Source organism: Poecilia reticulata, chromosome 19, assembly GCF_904066995.2.
Source record: "Poecilia reticulata chromosome 19, P_reticulata-male-v2, whole genome shotgun sequence".
NCBI lineage: Eukaryota > Metazoa > Chordata > Actinopteri > Cyprinodontiformes > Poeciliidae > Poecilia > Poecilia reticulata.
Window position 1 is genome coordinate 12,718,112 of NC_088848.1, and position 15,536 is coordinate 12,733,647.

At 36.3% G+C, this 15,536-nt stretch overlaps 1 long non-coding RNA gene across 1 annotated transcript in view; it reads left to right on the forward strand.

Moving 5' to 3' along the window:
- Positions 1-14,784, forward strand: part of LOC103481644 (uncharacterized) — a 54,105-nt gene extending 39,321 nt beyond the window's left edge. Inside the window, exons 3-4 of the long non-coding RNA XR_536333.3 lie at positions 4,281-4,371; positions 13,477-14,784. This is a non-coding gene — a long non-coding RNA (uncharacterized LOC103481644). The remainder of the gene's footprint in view (positions 1-4,280; positions 4,372-13,476) is intronic.
- Positions 14,785-15,536: the final 752 nt, after the last annotated feature.

A 15,536-nucleotide genomic window follows, 5' to 3' on the forward strand; every position in this document is an offset into this window, starting at 1 on the left:
CTACCCTCTTCTTTAAAAAAAAAAAAAAAAAGCATGATTGCTATGTACTGGACACTCGCATGAAAGCTCTGTGGACAACTGAGATGTTGCCTTGTGATAGTTTATACCATCTGTCTTACTCAGTCAAGATGCAAAGGAGAGTGTTGGTTCACAGCAAAAGAACTGCCCTCCGTACTGACTTTGTTCCCTCGTTTTGGAATAAAGGGTCACTCAGTGGTTTTCGTTTGTTCCCGAATATCACAAATTGGAAGATCATTCACAGTTAATGTTAAGAGAGCCTGTCTGAGGTTGAGCAAACGTGTGAGATTTGAGCATGCCAAGGTTGCAGATTGAGCCACCATTGCTCTCACAGACTGATTGAAAGTCTGTGAGAGGTAAGTGTACACACCAAAGGCTATTGCTTGCCCAGAATTGAATGATCAAACACTTTTGTCTCACTGAGTTCTCGACAAGATAGAGCAAATAATTACACAGCATGAGTGAGACGTTTGTGTAACCCGTAGCACACCTTATTGTTTAAAATAGCACTTCTAAATTAAGCTGAGTATTTCAAGACATCTATTTGCAGGAATAATCAGACCAATATTTGTGCCTGTAAAGTTATCTTTTTTTATAAAGGGCAAATATAATGACGTGACATTGAGCCTGATCTCAATCCAAACCAAATCTGGGTATTTTTAGTGTTTTAAAGAGTTAACAGATGGATTAGCAATTCCAGGGTTTACTATCAGGATAGATTTTAGTTGCTAATTAAAGAGATTGGTTATTCTGAATATTATTCATCGCATTGCATTTCATATAATTTTTTTATTTATTTTTGATGTCAGACAAAAACCTTGCATCTCCAAAAATAAAAGTTTTAAGAAGATGAAAAAAAAAAAAAAAAAAAAAAGTTTTTTTTCAAAACGTTAATCCTGTTAAAAGTATTAATACTTTTCGGTGAAACCATGGCCAGATGTGGAGCATGATCAATATGGAGAGAAGAGGTTTTTCCCTGTCAGTGGCGATTTATAAAATGTGCTACATGGTGTATCATAACTGAGCTTTCTGCAGACAATTTTGTCTCGAATAAAGGTGAAAAATAGCTAACAGTGAAACTGCTCGGGTATGTTCAGCTTGTGTCTGCCGATGCTAAATAACTGGAAATAAAATACGAGTGAACTGCGGGTGAAGGAGACCCGTCACTGTTATTAAAAACAAAAACATTTGGTATTTACTCTGAATGCTGTCATCCTCCCACACGCATACACCTGACAATCTGGGAGGAAAAAAAAAAGGCCTCACGCCCACACACAATGCAAAAATGATCAAACTTGTTCAAGGATTTTTGATCCACATGAAAACAGTTTTATTATTAAAGTTAATTGAAAATTTATTGGCAGAAGAAAATTAATCTGAACAATTTACTTCAGCTACAGCAACGAATGCACAATAGGCTAAACGAAGAAATGTGATTTAAGGGAATTAAAATGTACATAAACAGCAGTGACTTGTCATGGGTTTTGCTCCAAGATTGTTTTCATTTTAAAGTACCATTTTCAGAACAGCTTTGCTGTGTATATTTCATAACAAATTCTAATTATTCCACACAAAGCTTTTGGGAGTATCCAACAGCTTTCTACTTTAGTTCTGTTATCTTAAGTAAACCATTAATAGACAGGTTTTTTTTTTTTTTTACTTTCTACTTGTACCGCTGCCATGCAAACTGTTCTTTGTCCCTCTAATGGCTGAAACAATAATTAGCCTTAGACAGAAAAGCTCGTTTCTTAAACTTTTCTGTCTGTTTGGGCTTCTTTGGAATGTTTTTTTTTCATTTATTTTTTTTTAAATATTTTTATTAAATTGAGATCAGTGAATAACATCCCAAAAACTGACTTCATTCCAAATAAAATTCAGACAAAATAGGATTTGGTAATTGTTGAGTGTACTCTGAATAAGATAAGAATTAAGAACAGTTTATTTCATGCATTCAAACACTGTTGTAACATGTACATAAATATCTAATTTACAGTACTTGATGTTAATTATTATATGAGATAGAACTCTAAAGAAACAGCTTATTAATGAGGTTATTGAGGCTTTTTTCTGTGTAAATGTTAAGTACAATGGTTTTCTTAATTGAGAGTCAACTCAAAGGACCAGTTATTTATATAGTCACCGTTTCTTTAATGCTAGAATATTAAACTCAGATTTTCAAAACGATTTGGAGGTAAAACTTTTGCAGTTTTCTTTGTTTTGTTTTGCTATTTTTTCTGAAAAAATATATATAAACATTTAAGACCTAAATATTGCGCGGCTTATACTTTTCCTAACAATTTCTGACTTTAGTTTTAGGTTTTTGTTAAACGACTGCATCACCACCCACTTTGTATGGCCTTCTAGTGCAAAGTTGAATTCCATTCAGCCTTTGCAACTGCTTTAATTCTTAATGTCATATATTTAACAACTTGCATAAAACATTTTCCAAAAAATGTAAAGTGTTGGATTAGAAAGCTTCTAGACTTCTTGTGTTTTTTGAAAATGTTTCACCTCTAGTCCTAAAGGCTTCTTTGGTTCAGATAATGGGTTAATATTATCATAGTATCAGTCTGATAAATTGTAGTCGTATATAGTGATTCCACAAATAGGGGCATTAAGATCTCATGAGTCACTGACCTAACCCTCCATCTTGATCAGGGCATTGTCACAAACTATTTGTCAGCCGTGCATCTATGATTCAAACGTCCTAATCTGTCACGTCCCGAAGTGGTTTATTGGATTGAGATCATTGAGGAGGTCTAGAAATACAGTGAACTCATTTCATATTCATAAAACTTGTGAAATGGTGCCTTATTTGGGCATCAGAATACAATGTCACTGAGATCAGAAGGGGACATTTACAGCAACAATGCTCATATTGTGTTCCACACAGTAATCTTGCAAAATTACTACTGAGAGCAACAGAATGTCATGGTAAGGGCGGTACCCTGTATGTTTTGCTACTGTAGCCTGTCTACCTTAAGGTTTGTCATACTGATAATTCAGATATGGTATTTGGAAAACCTTGGTTATAACAATTGCATTTTTAATTGTTGATTTTCTATTTGTTTTTTAGTCACCAATGACATTTTTTGTTGTTGTTGTCAAGCAGAGAGCTGGATTCAGTGAGTTGATGCAGTTGGATTGCTTACTTTGCTAATTTTGTAAACATGCATTTGAAGAGATTCAGTTGATAAACTGGCCAGTAAATATATGTTTATAGATATGAATTAAGTCTGTTTGTCTTCTGATGTTACTTGAATATTATTATTTAAAAAATCAAAATAAAATAACTGAAACTGAAAGAAAATTTTGACTTCAATCCTACATTACCATATACCTTAGAATATACTGCACCTTTCTGTGCTAAAAATAAAATCTAAACCTTTGTCACACAGCTTTCAATTTCTCACATGATGTGCATTTCTTTATCTTTTAATGGGGTTCTCAGCATCTCCTCCTCTTTCTCTTTTTTTTACCACATGACATCTGCAAAATTGCAGACTGAGTCTCTAATTAATGTCTGTTTCAAGATGAAACAGAGACGTTTTGTTGACACTTGTTTCCAGAAGGTGCACTTTACTGTCAATAACTGCTTGGCACTCCTTCTTTAATTGAGAAGCTGTTTCCCTGAAATGATTTCAGCAAAATTCATGAATTATTGAAAAGACTGAAAGGATAGGGGATTGGGGCGGGTCATCATGTTGGATCTTTGATGCTAACAAAAAAGAGAGGGGAAAGAAAAAAAAAAACACTTTGCAGCACATTTTATCTAAATGCTTTCCTCATTTTGCACTATTGAGAGGTGTCAAAATACCGTTTTTAATTAATGGGACAAAATGTGAGACGAACGGAAAGCCTTTCTAAAGATTCTAATCAAACTTGTCTGCCACTGAGACCAAAGAAAAGATTCAATGTGCTGAGATGGATTCTTTTGTAGGGTCAGGGAGTCGTGTTTCATAAAATGCTTCTTCCTATTACAGCTTTTTAATTTCATCTTGATGGTTCAGATGGAACACTTTTAACCTCTAGCTTCATCACCTGAATAGGTCCTTCAAAACAAATGTAAAATAAGAATTCTACAGTTATAAAGTGCGATTTGTCTTTACTCTGTCCTGTGGGCAACATTTCAGTTCACAGCCTGTGCACACCATACAAAAGGTTCTGTGTCAGTGAGAATTCACCAACTCTTCAGATACTGAACAGCATACAGATTTAGGTTCACTCATCCATCCATTTCCTATATTTGTTTGTCCTTGCAGAGCTTTAAGGAGGTTCGTGTCTCCAGTGGTCATTGAACGAGAACCAGGTTACACTCTACAGGTCGCCACACCAAGCTAAAGGAATGAATAAGTAAGTTCAATTTACTTAGTTTTGTTGTTCATACAGCTTAAGCTTTTCTATGTTTTGCAGCAGTACAACCACAAATTTCAGTGCGTTTTATTCTGGACTCTGGACCTCTATGAGATAGGCCAACACAAAGTAGTGAAAGAAAACAAGTAAACAGAGACCACCTGATAGATGAATAAATACAACTGCTCAGTGAAAGCTAAAAACAATATCTCAAGCTTTGAAAGTATCATGAAACAACATTCACCCATCATCCAAAAATTAAACTTGTACGACAAAACAATCAAACTAAGACATGATTGTCTACCTAAACTTGGACAAGGCGCTAACCAGAGAATAATGTGTCACTTCAGAGCTCCATAAGTCCTGTGGGAAAAAAAATCTTGACAAAGCTATTAGTAGGACACCTCATACCTCTTCTTTTTGTGTAAGAGCTGGAAGAAGAGTGCTAATAGTAAAAGAACGGCATAGGAAGTTCAGTTTGTGGCTTGTCATGTGATGCACACAGAAAAGACATGACACTCTGGTCAGATGAGACCAACATTGACTTTTTAGCTGACATTCATTCTCTATTGCCCTCCTGGATTACTTGATTATAAAGAAAGGGATTTTAACACAACTGAATTCATGCACAGCTTGCACAATGCTTGCTCTACCTCTTAGAAGAATTTAAGTACAGAACAGACATACCACTGATTTTATGGGACTGTCTCATCAAAGTGAGAGAGACTGATAAGAAAATGAGAAAGCACATTTAGCTTAAATTGAGAAACAAAGCTGATGTGTTGTCAGATGGACTCACGACCTGGTTAAGATCAGAATGGAGAGTAGGAAAAGAGACAAAGTAAGAGGGAGGGAAAGTGTGCAGTTCTGTCATGCATGGCACGAAGGCTTTCTTCTCCTGTTGTCAATTAAAACAGGCAGAACTGCACCTGCATGTGTATGCCAGGCCAGCTCTGCTGACCAGCGTTCACCTTGGCACCAGGCCTGCTGTCCAACCAGCTCTTAATGAGGGGCTTTGTGCGAATAAAAAAAAAAAAAAGAGCCGGGTGTATACATGGCAATTAGGTTTAGGCAGTCCTAGAGAGATCAAGGAATCCTGCTTTTGTTTCTGGCTCGTTACGCCTCAGAGTCCTTATTTATTTGTGAATCATCCTTATGTAACATTGATAGGAAGACATTTCAGTATGGGGTTGTTGAATTTTCAAATGTGAGGGTTTAGAATGGACCATAATCCCCAATGAATGTATAATCTGTCGTAGTGAAAGGGTAAAGAGGCCGTTTCTTTACTTATACATTTTCATCATGAATACTTGTGATGTATGTAGGTGAAAATGCATCACAGAAAAAGGAAAGCATTTTTGTAAATATAACTTAAAAGCCATTTTTTGCATAGGCTGAGGACTCAGACATTTCGATCCGTATTTATTTTCCACAGTGTCTGATCAGAAATCCTCAAAATGTCTGAAACATGAGACTGGATAAGCAACGAAAGTGCAACACATCACCAAATCAGTCAGGAGATCATTGAGTATCCCATTAGCTAACAAAAAAGCCTTGAACCATCAGGACAAGCATAAACGCATCTAGTGGTTTTAAATAGGTTCTAAAAGCAAGTAAATGGTCTGTGTCCTGAAATCCAAGAAGAGAGTTGTTAGACACAGAATTTGATGAGACAAATATTTTCCCTTCATCAGTTATGAATTCTCCAGCACTTGGTTCTGTCCACTTGTTTATGTGTTTTTTATCAAACAAAACACTAAATAAACCAATCAAATGGCAGCAATCTAATGAATGTATGCAATAAGATCTAATAAATATGAGTTACTGACATTCAAATCAAGCATCTGATTGGGGGAAAAGGAGAAGTTAAGTGACTTTTGATGTGGCCTTATTGGGGTTTTGGTCATTACAGGCATGCCTAAAATGCAAAGCTATCGCCCAAGAGCAGTCAAGTAGAAACTGTTGTGCAGAATGTGATATACTGAAATAAACAAAGAACAATATTCAATTTACATAAGATAAGACAAAACGGATCAATCAAAGCCCGGTCAGGTGACGTCTAAACTCTGTATATTAGACAGCAGTTAATCCATCCTGTTTTTTGTCCCTGCAGTCAGTGCATTTCCCGACACATTTTCACATCGGTATGCAGCGTTTCTAAAGTTTTTGGAGTCATTTTCTTCAGTTTATAAATCCACAGTGGTTTGCAATCTGTTCATTGAATCAGTAAACATTTTAAAGCCCTGTGCTTCAGGACTTGATAGTAAACTTTGCAGCTGACTGTAAAGGAGTTGGAATAAGAGTCTATGATTCTCAACGAGAACAAATATAAAATGCCCCCTTTGAGGTGAAGGTTGAGTCTGAACTTTAAAGAGTTTGAATGGACAGATTTTTGTTCAAGAGGAGTGATGGCAAGATGGAAAATGAGATAAAACGATTGATTGAGGCTTTGTCTGTGGTGTGTCTATTGTTTTTTTTGTTTGTTTTTTAAAAGAGGACTGGTTCAAAGGCAAATATTTCCATTTATAAATCCATCTACAATCTGGCTCTCGCATATGGTCAAGTTATATGGTTCAAAGTACATTTGAACCATAAAGAGGCTACCTCCATGAAGAGGCTACTGTCCTCTTCATGGATAGTAGCCTCTTCTGTCCATGAAGAGGCTACTTCATGGCCTCTTGAGCACCACTCACTTGAGTGGTGCTCTCTTGAGTCATGTCTGGGTTTTCCTCCATCCTGGACATGTGGAAAATGGGTGGACCTGGACTTCCAAGTCCACCTAGACTTGGGAAAACAGGAAACTGTATGTCACTTGCCATTGCTTGTCAGTATACTTTAAATGTTAGAATAAGATGAGCCTTGGCAAGTTGCAGATGCAAAAAGTTGCCTTATATCACAAAGTATGAGGGTGGGTAGATGCACTTTGCACAAATTTGATTATCTGGTTAACAAAACGTATGGTGGTGATATTTGCAGTGAATGACTTAACACATTTTTATTTGAATATATTTTAAAATGTTCCCACTGTTGTCTTTTTTGCAAAACATAAAAGTATATATTTGGATCTCATGGGCAAAACATTATTTTAAGTTGTCTAAAATCAAGTTGGCTGTCAGATTCAAACTTTAGAAACATTAGATAAATGGTTTAAGATTTTGTCAACAGTGTTGCAAATGGGAACACACACACACACACACACACACACACACACACACACACACACACACACACACATTGTCACAGATTCCAGCAGTAAAACGTAGATTTAGATTTAAGTGCAGCTTTTAACTTCAAATGGTACGCAACCCACAAGAAGTTTTTGTTTTTTTTGTTTCCTCTGAGACTGCCTTTTAAATTCACAAATGCTGATGTTGTTACCAACATCAGTAAGTAATAAAACTGTAGGTAGAGGAGGGAAGGCATGTTTAATGTGTCATAAAATAAGACATTCAAGTTGACACCTTTAAAAAAAGTTCACCTTTTATTTGTCAAAGTTGACATTTAGATGTGATAATGGTTGACAGGTGGAATGATTGTGAGGAAAAGATTAGACCTCCCACTGTCACAAGATTGCCTTTGAGCCACAAGGTTTCATCTGTTTCTGTAATCATTCTCAAACAAGAAAGTTTGGATACATTAGGAAGTAGCTCTCTAAGCCTCTGATGTTTCTCTGAAATGGGTCTAAGGAGAATGCATAGTGAGCTCTCTAACTAGAACAAACTATCACTTCACAGTGAGTAAAGGAGCAAAAATAAAGCTAAAGGAAAGTCTGACATGGAGCTCTGAAAGAAATGATTGTTCATCTATCACACGTACTTCCTGTGCCACTAGTAATTGGTATCAGATCACAGAGACTGGAGATAATTAGTTGTCTACTTTGATAAAATCTAAATGCGTTTTTCATAGGCAGTGTCGTTAATCGACATGGGGTTGTTGGACTATGATCCAGTTACATGGGAAAAGTATTGAGCATGCTTTTTTTTTTTGCTGTAAATGTACTTCTTATGAGACTATTGACATAAAATTCACACCACATTTTGGTAATAGCCCAAGAATCACGCATATGAAGAAATGAGATAAATTAACCAATGTGTAAAGAATTAGCATAGCACTGATCAACAACTGAACACATGAAGAAAAGAAGCTTCAAAAACACAAAGAATATCAAGGAACTAGCTAAAATCTGTCAATATTAAAATATATATATATATATATATATATATATATAAAAAACAATACAAAGACTTGTGCAAGAGCTCCAGAGAGTTGCCCAAATTTTCCATAAAAACCAAATAATGCATACAACAATTTCTTTGCAAAACCATATCCTCTGTGACTCATACTTTTATACCTCTGCAACATTGCTTGAATTGCATTTGTAATGAACTCCTCCTTCCTGGGTGCTGTCATGGAAATGAACTGATCTCCTTAAAATCATTAGTACATATGGATTATTTGGGTTGTCACACATTTTGTATGAATTCCATCTCAGTTGCCTTTTAGAAATGCATTATCTGAGGAAATAAATATTGAGTTTAATACTTAATGTGGCTTAAAATAATACTCCCTTAAACTCTCCTTTAAATGTGTCAGATCGTGAAACAATTTTGTTTATCTCTGTCAACAACCTGGGAAAACACATTGAAATATATTTCAGTAATTTCATTTACTAAGGGAAAACATAATCCAAACCAGCCTTGTGTCCCTTTTATAATCCTAAACCACATTTTTTTAGGGTTACGTTTTACCAGTCACCCCCAGGGCTAATTCATAGTCAGTGCAACAACTGTATAATATGTAAATAACTCTGACATAAATGTCTGACAGAAAGTTGTTGTAAAGAGTTCAAAATGACCAGATCCAAAGAAACACATAAGTTTGGAGATGGCTGCAAACCCATTTGTCAGACTCCACGACTCCAGTTAACTATAGTGAGAGCTATTGTCAATAAGTGGTGAAAAAAAGGGACAGGTAAAACTTTCAGAGAGTAGGCAGCCTACAAAAACAATTAGAAGGCCATGTGGATGACTCAACCAGGAGGTCACAAAACCCCAATACTCTGGTGTGCTGTTACATCCTTGTTTTTAACAAGTGTAAACTAAACTTTAAGCTAAGACTTGTGGGTGAACCCACTCCATTCTATTGCAAGCTATGGTTAAATGAGTAAAAGTATGCTTCTCTTGCCTGGTATAATCCATCTCTTTTTCTACGTTTTGCATTGAACAAAAGAGTCTGGACCTTCAGCAGAATTGCGTGGGAAGGCAGTGGTCAGGGTAACGTCACTGCCTTAGATCAAGATGTTTTGTTCAATTTTAAGTAATCAAAGTTCTTATTGGAATACAGTATGCAGGTTAATTGACATTTACTTATGCTTAATGTATCTTTACAGTGAAAACAGTGTTTTTCAGATGAGAAATTAAATGAAATGTTTCAGTTTAGGGCATTTATAGAGTTCAAGACTGAATGTGTTATGGAATGAGTGAATGAATTTGAAAAAAAAAACATATTTGATGCAAGGACACAGTACACTACGGCAGGTACAAAAGAGGTCCAATACAGAGTCTGGCATGTGCCCTTGCTCCTCTATGTCTTGATGTTCTCCCCTCCACTGTAGAGAGTAAACAGAAAGGTCAACACAAGTTGGATTGCATAAGGCTTTTTGACCCTGCTGCGCTGCTTCTCAAAGAAGTGCACTTAATTTTCAAATGCACCACAAAGCTCTTGTGTGAAGTTACTTTTTCAGAAATTGACATGCATTTCACAAAATGCCTAAAAGGTAACTTCGTCCAGAGGTATTTGCACAAACGATGAAAACTTGAATTAAGGGAGTTTTTTCTGAAAACTTCACAGGTAAATTAATAATTAAAGGACAGTACCGCTAAACAATGCAAGCATGGAGGAGGAAGCACTGTGGGGGTTTGTTGGTTCAGAGTCCATCAGAAAGATGAGCGCGGCAAACGGCCACTGTTTCCTACGAGCTAAGCACTGAATGTCTTTTCTCAGAGCTTCAGGCTTGGAGACACAAGCTCTGACCTGAACACATATCAGTGGGTGGAGGAACATCAATGTCTCATCTAATGTAGGTGCCCAGGGTCTCTTGGTTGCACCAATTACAACTTTGTATTGATTGATGTTTGATCTGGAGAGTTGCAAGGAAATAAGCTCATAGGAGGCTGAATTTAGTGCTGATGTTACTTATACTTGTTATGTTGCAAATAGTCTGTTTCTTTGTATGGCCTCGGGCATTTTCATATACAGCCAGTTCATAGTTTCATATCATATAAAGGTTTATCTTTTGTGGGTGCAGCATTAAGCATTTGGATAGAATTTGACATCTTTTCAACAAAGAGCCGCTTCCCGGGCCAGTTATCTGGATGATGCAGAGCGACGGTAGAGATACATCACCAAGATATTTTACATAAACCGTAAAATGACGGCCTATTTGTATAGGCCGTCATGACGTATTGTCATTTTTAAGAAAACATGCACAAGCTGTATATCCGATGTGCCTCTATGGATTTGGTAATCTCTCAGATGCAGTGCCGGTTTTATTTGACTATTTCTGTGCAGACCTTTGTAATGTGTGCATGCTCATGCTGGGTCATCCTTTAAATGTACTTGAATCAAATCTCGCTTGGTTAAATAAGCAACAGTATATGAATCCATAACCAGGGTTCACTTGTATGTTTTAGTTTTAGTTATATTTATAACTTAAACATAAGTTGTAGGGAGAAATGTATGAAGTAAATTTAAAAAAAAAGCCTCTCCAATTTTGGTTAGCACATGGACCACTGACCTTATTATCATGAGAGCTTCAGAACGGTGCTAAATTATTATGTATGCGTAATCCTTGCCAATTTTACTTTGTGGCAAATGTGACTAATTAGGCTTTTCAATATTAATAAAAGGGAGAAAATGATTGACCTAAAGAACATTTCAAAACTGCTTTAAAGAGGTTATTATTTAAACCAGCTTATGTTGCATGACTCATTATGTAAAGCCATTCATTTTAATAAGAAAGTTCTCAATCGTTCATTAACTTTTTTTTTTTTCAATTGACATAAGACATGATAAAACTCAAAAGGTTTCAATCAGTTCCTCACTTTGTTTTTTGTTTTTTTAAATTAAGACAAAATTAAAAGAGTGTGAGAAACTGGGCTCACCAAGTAGCTTATTGAAACACATTTAGCTGCAATGATGTGAAACATTATGTTGTTGCTTGGACAATTTCAACCAACCTTTTTTTTTTTTTTTTGACAATATCATATTTGACTCTTGATTACACTACTTGGAGGAGTTCATAGTCCAGACAGTAACTATAATGTACTCATGGCCATTCCTGCAAAACAAGCAAACTTTCCTCCACCACCACATTTTACAGTCAGTTTAAAGTGTTTGTGATCATGATGAGCATTTTCATCAAGCATTTTTTTTTTTACTTTGGACTCAATCTCAATGTAAAAATTCATATGTCTTGTGGTTCATTCAAAGCTATGCTCCTTTTTTTTCTTCTTCAAGTAGTCTCTATAAACATATGATGAAATACTGTGTCCCCAAACGTTTCGATAGAAAAAAAATTAATCTTCGCTCTACTTCTTTAGTTTCACCACAGTGTTTATTTTTATGAGGTTGCAGAATTCTTAAAAAGAAAAACACAGGTGACAGTATCTGTGATCAGAAATTATGAGCAATAACCTTACGTGTAATTAACAGCAGAGAGAGAGAGAGAGAGAGAGAGAGAGAGAGAGAGAGAGAGATGAGTTTGTGTGAATCCATGACAAATGCCACCAGCAGCAGTTTCTTCTTAGGTGCTGAAAGTAAATTGATAATAATAAAAATAAAATAAAAAACTCAACTAAAAGCATCTTGGGCCAGCTGGATATCAGAATTTAAAGTGACAAAAGAAGCATATCTGGATGATGTTTCTTTATTTTTGTTTATTTCATGCATTTCTTCACTTCTATGTTCTGTCATGCTGTCTGACACAGTTTCCTCTTTTTCTTTATCCGTAAAATCTACACCTACCTTTCTTTTTCTGCAAAGGTTGTCATGGCTCCCCTTAGCATATTTATTTTCCATTTTGGCCATCTGTCTCAGAAAAAACAGTTCCACTCCCATCTCTCTGCTTTTCCCATGATTTCTCACCGTCTCTCTGACTAATGACTACGACTCGATTTTTCTTTTACTCGTCTCCATCTGTGAAGATGCGTATGATTAAAGATCTTACACAAATTACACTGTCGATCACGTTTCTTCCTCAAATGTCAGTCTTTATGTTTCACAAATTCAGTTCAGTTGCTTTCTGTTTCATTCTTTTGTCCTGCTCCCCCACCCCCATGAAAGAAAATACTGACCCCACCCTCCAGATTTCTACACAAACATGAATACCAAGCGTACTATAGGGTGCAAAATGTATGAGAACAAATAAATAATTTGTGTTAGGTTGTCCACTTGCAACCAGAATGCCCACCCCAACTCTCTTTACTTTAAAATCCACACATTCCGACTACTGAACAGAGGGGGGAAAAAGTATCGTTTTTAGGTGAGCATGTGGTTGGAGGTACTTAACCTTTAAAGTTTCCTCAAGAGTGAAGTATAACCTGAAGATATGTTTTGCTCAGCAACTGTGTTCATAGCGTATTATGGTCAGCACAGGAGGGTTGTCTTACATAATGTTATCTCTGAACCTACACTGTTTCTAGAAGCACATCTCTTTACACCCAGACTGTTTCCTTAAGGTCTATTTACTTGATATTTGACAAAACTTTGAGATTTGCCAAACTTTAAAATTTCTTCAGGGCCTACTCCAACAACTAAGTATCAGGATAAATGTGAGGAAACGTGATCATGTGATTCAGATCTCCAGATCTCCAGAAACCTGGTAACGAACCATTCATTGTTGGAGAAGGTATGCAGCTCTAAGTTGCAGGATTGTAGTTTTTGAGTACTAGGCTTGGTGACCCCAGCATGGATTATCAAAGGGGCATTATATGAAAAACTGTGGCATAAGTACATGACCTTTATAAAGGCAAATTCTTTATTCGCAAAAGTCAGGCATCTTGTTCCGCTTTTCTACTTAATGTTATTTATTTATTCATTTTTCAGAAACATCATTGAAGGTTGATGCATCAAGTTTTATCCTGGAACATCAGGTCAGCAGAGGAATCTATATATATATATATATAATGTGTGTGTGTGTGTGTGTGTGTGTGTGTGTGTGTGTGTGTGTGTTTGAGCCAAGGAGGTGGACTTAACAAACTTCTCTAAAGGTCTCTTTGAAGTACTCCCTCTGGCCTGTCTTCTTTGCACAACTCTGACCTCTGTTTTTTTCTCGATGGACATAATCTTATGTTTTATTTCTTTTTCAGGGAGGGAGGGGGGAAGGGGGGTGCTATGTCTTTAGACTTGTATGTGTGCTTGCTATTTCATTCTAACTGGAGAAAAATCCTTACCAAATTCAGGCAAAAGACTGAGCTCCTGTTTGGAGTTTTGGCCTGAGCACATTTCATGTTTAAAATACAACTGCATCTGATTGATCAAAGACACCCACTCCCCTTCCTCTTTTCTTCCTTGCTGTATGTTTCTTTTCTTAAGGCATCAAAACATTGGGGAATGTTAGCTTTGACTCATGTTTTTGCAGTGTAAGTTCTGCACAGTTGGAGATTCAGTAAAACAAGATCTTACATTGTTTGCTTGTGCCTCAGCTAAGTATGAGGATATTTTTGTCTTTCCATTTGGAAAGCTTTTTATTTTACTTGGTTTATGGCAAATTATGCTGTTGCAGTTAAGTGCTTTGTGAAATTTATTAAAGATTCTCTACCAATGTGCTGAGGTATTTGGATGTCCAAAGTATAACTGAATAAAATATAAAACTTTAAATTGAGAAGGAGTGCTGTACTAAACTGGTCTGCAAATTAGACTGAGAGAATAAAAAGTCATTGATAGGAGCACAGTTAGCTGTCCTACGTTTTTCAACTTCCAGATGATGGGAATTCTAATTTCAGCATAAATCCAATGTAGGATTTCCACAAATGGATGTTGGCAATATATTTTTCCAGCAATAAATGACAATTGACGGTAACACTTTATTTGCATGGTTTTGTAAATTATGATAATTTAATGCATAGTTGGCACTTTTAATGGACTTTCAGTGCAACTTTTAGAGCAGCTTTGCATTAGAAGTTACCGAATGACACTTCATGACAACTGTCATAAACATTCACAAATACTTCTTTATGTTCATGACGGATGTTATGTCATGTTTATGACAGTGTCATGTCAGTCTTATGCACACTCCTTCAAATAAAGTGTTACCCAATTGACTCTCACAATGAATGATGAAACATTTGAAATCCACCTTTTACATTTAATTTTGTGAAGCTTAAAATACAAAATGAGTGTTAAAAAAAAAAAGCAGCTACCAGTATGTATATTCTGCTGAAATTCAAACTTGTCCTTGCCAACTTCTTTGGTGCACAAAAATAAGTAGCCAATTGTTTTTGCTTTAATGAGGTGTTAAATATGGATGCCACGGATAAAAGCCAGAATTACTCAAATTAATTATAACCCAATGATTTTAAACCATCATCACTGATATTACTTTTGGGGACTGGTAAAAAAACAAGAAAAAACGACAGCATGCAGTAATCTGTTTTAGCACCTGTGATCGCAGTCGGTTAACGCTCTACAGCATCAGGAGCTAACACCTGGCTGGTGGTGTCTGCATCTGCATGAGAGCAAGGAAGGCAACCCGAACAGCTCTGCTTCATTTGCGCAGGGTTGTGGCTTAAAATAATCTGACCAAGGTTTCTTCTAAGATTTCTTTCTTGCCGACTTTGGTCACAGCAGGAAGGTTACTTTGAAAAATCATAATCGGGTCCCTGGGCAGCCCTGAGGGTGGTAGACGAGACACTCCATCATGGTTCTCCTGATGTTAACGCTCCCATTATTAACTTTTGTGCAAGGTATTACTTTCTTAAAAAAAAATAAAAAAACGGAAGGGGATGGATAGAAGTAGTTTTAAAAAATCCTGCTGTCCACCTTCTGTCCTCCACTCATATATTTTTCTCACCCTCCCCTCCAACCTATATTCCTGAAAGAAGAAAAGATAACACGCAGCCCTTCTGATTCCAGCCCGTGGTAGTACTTACAGCACAGCCCATTTG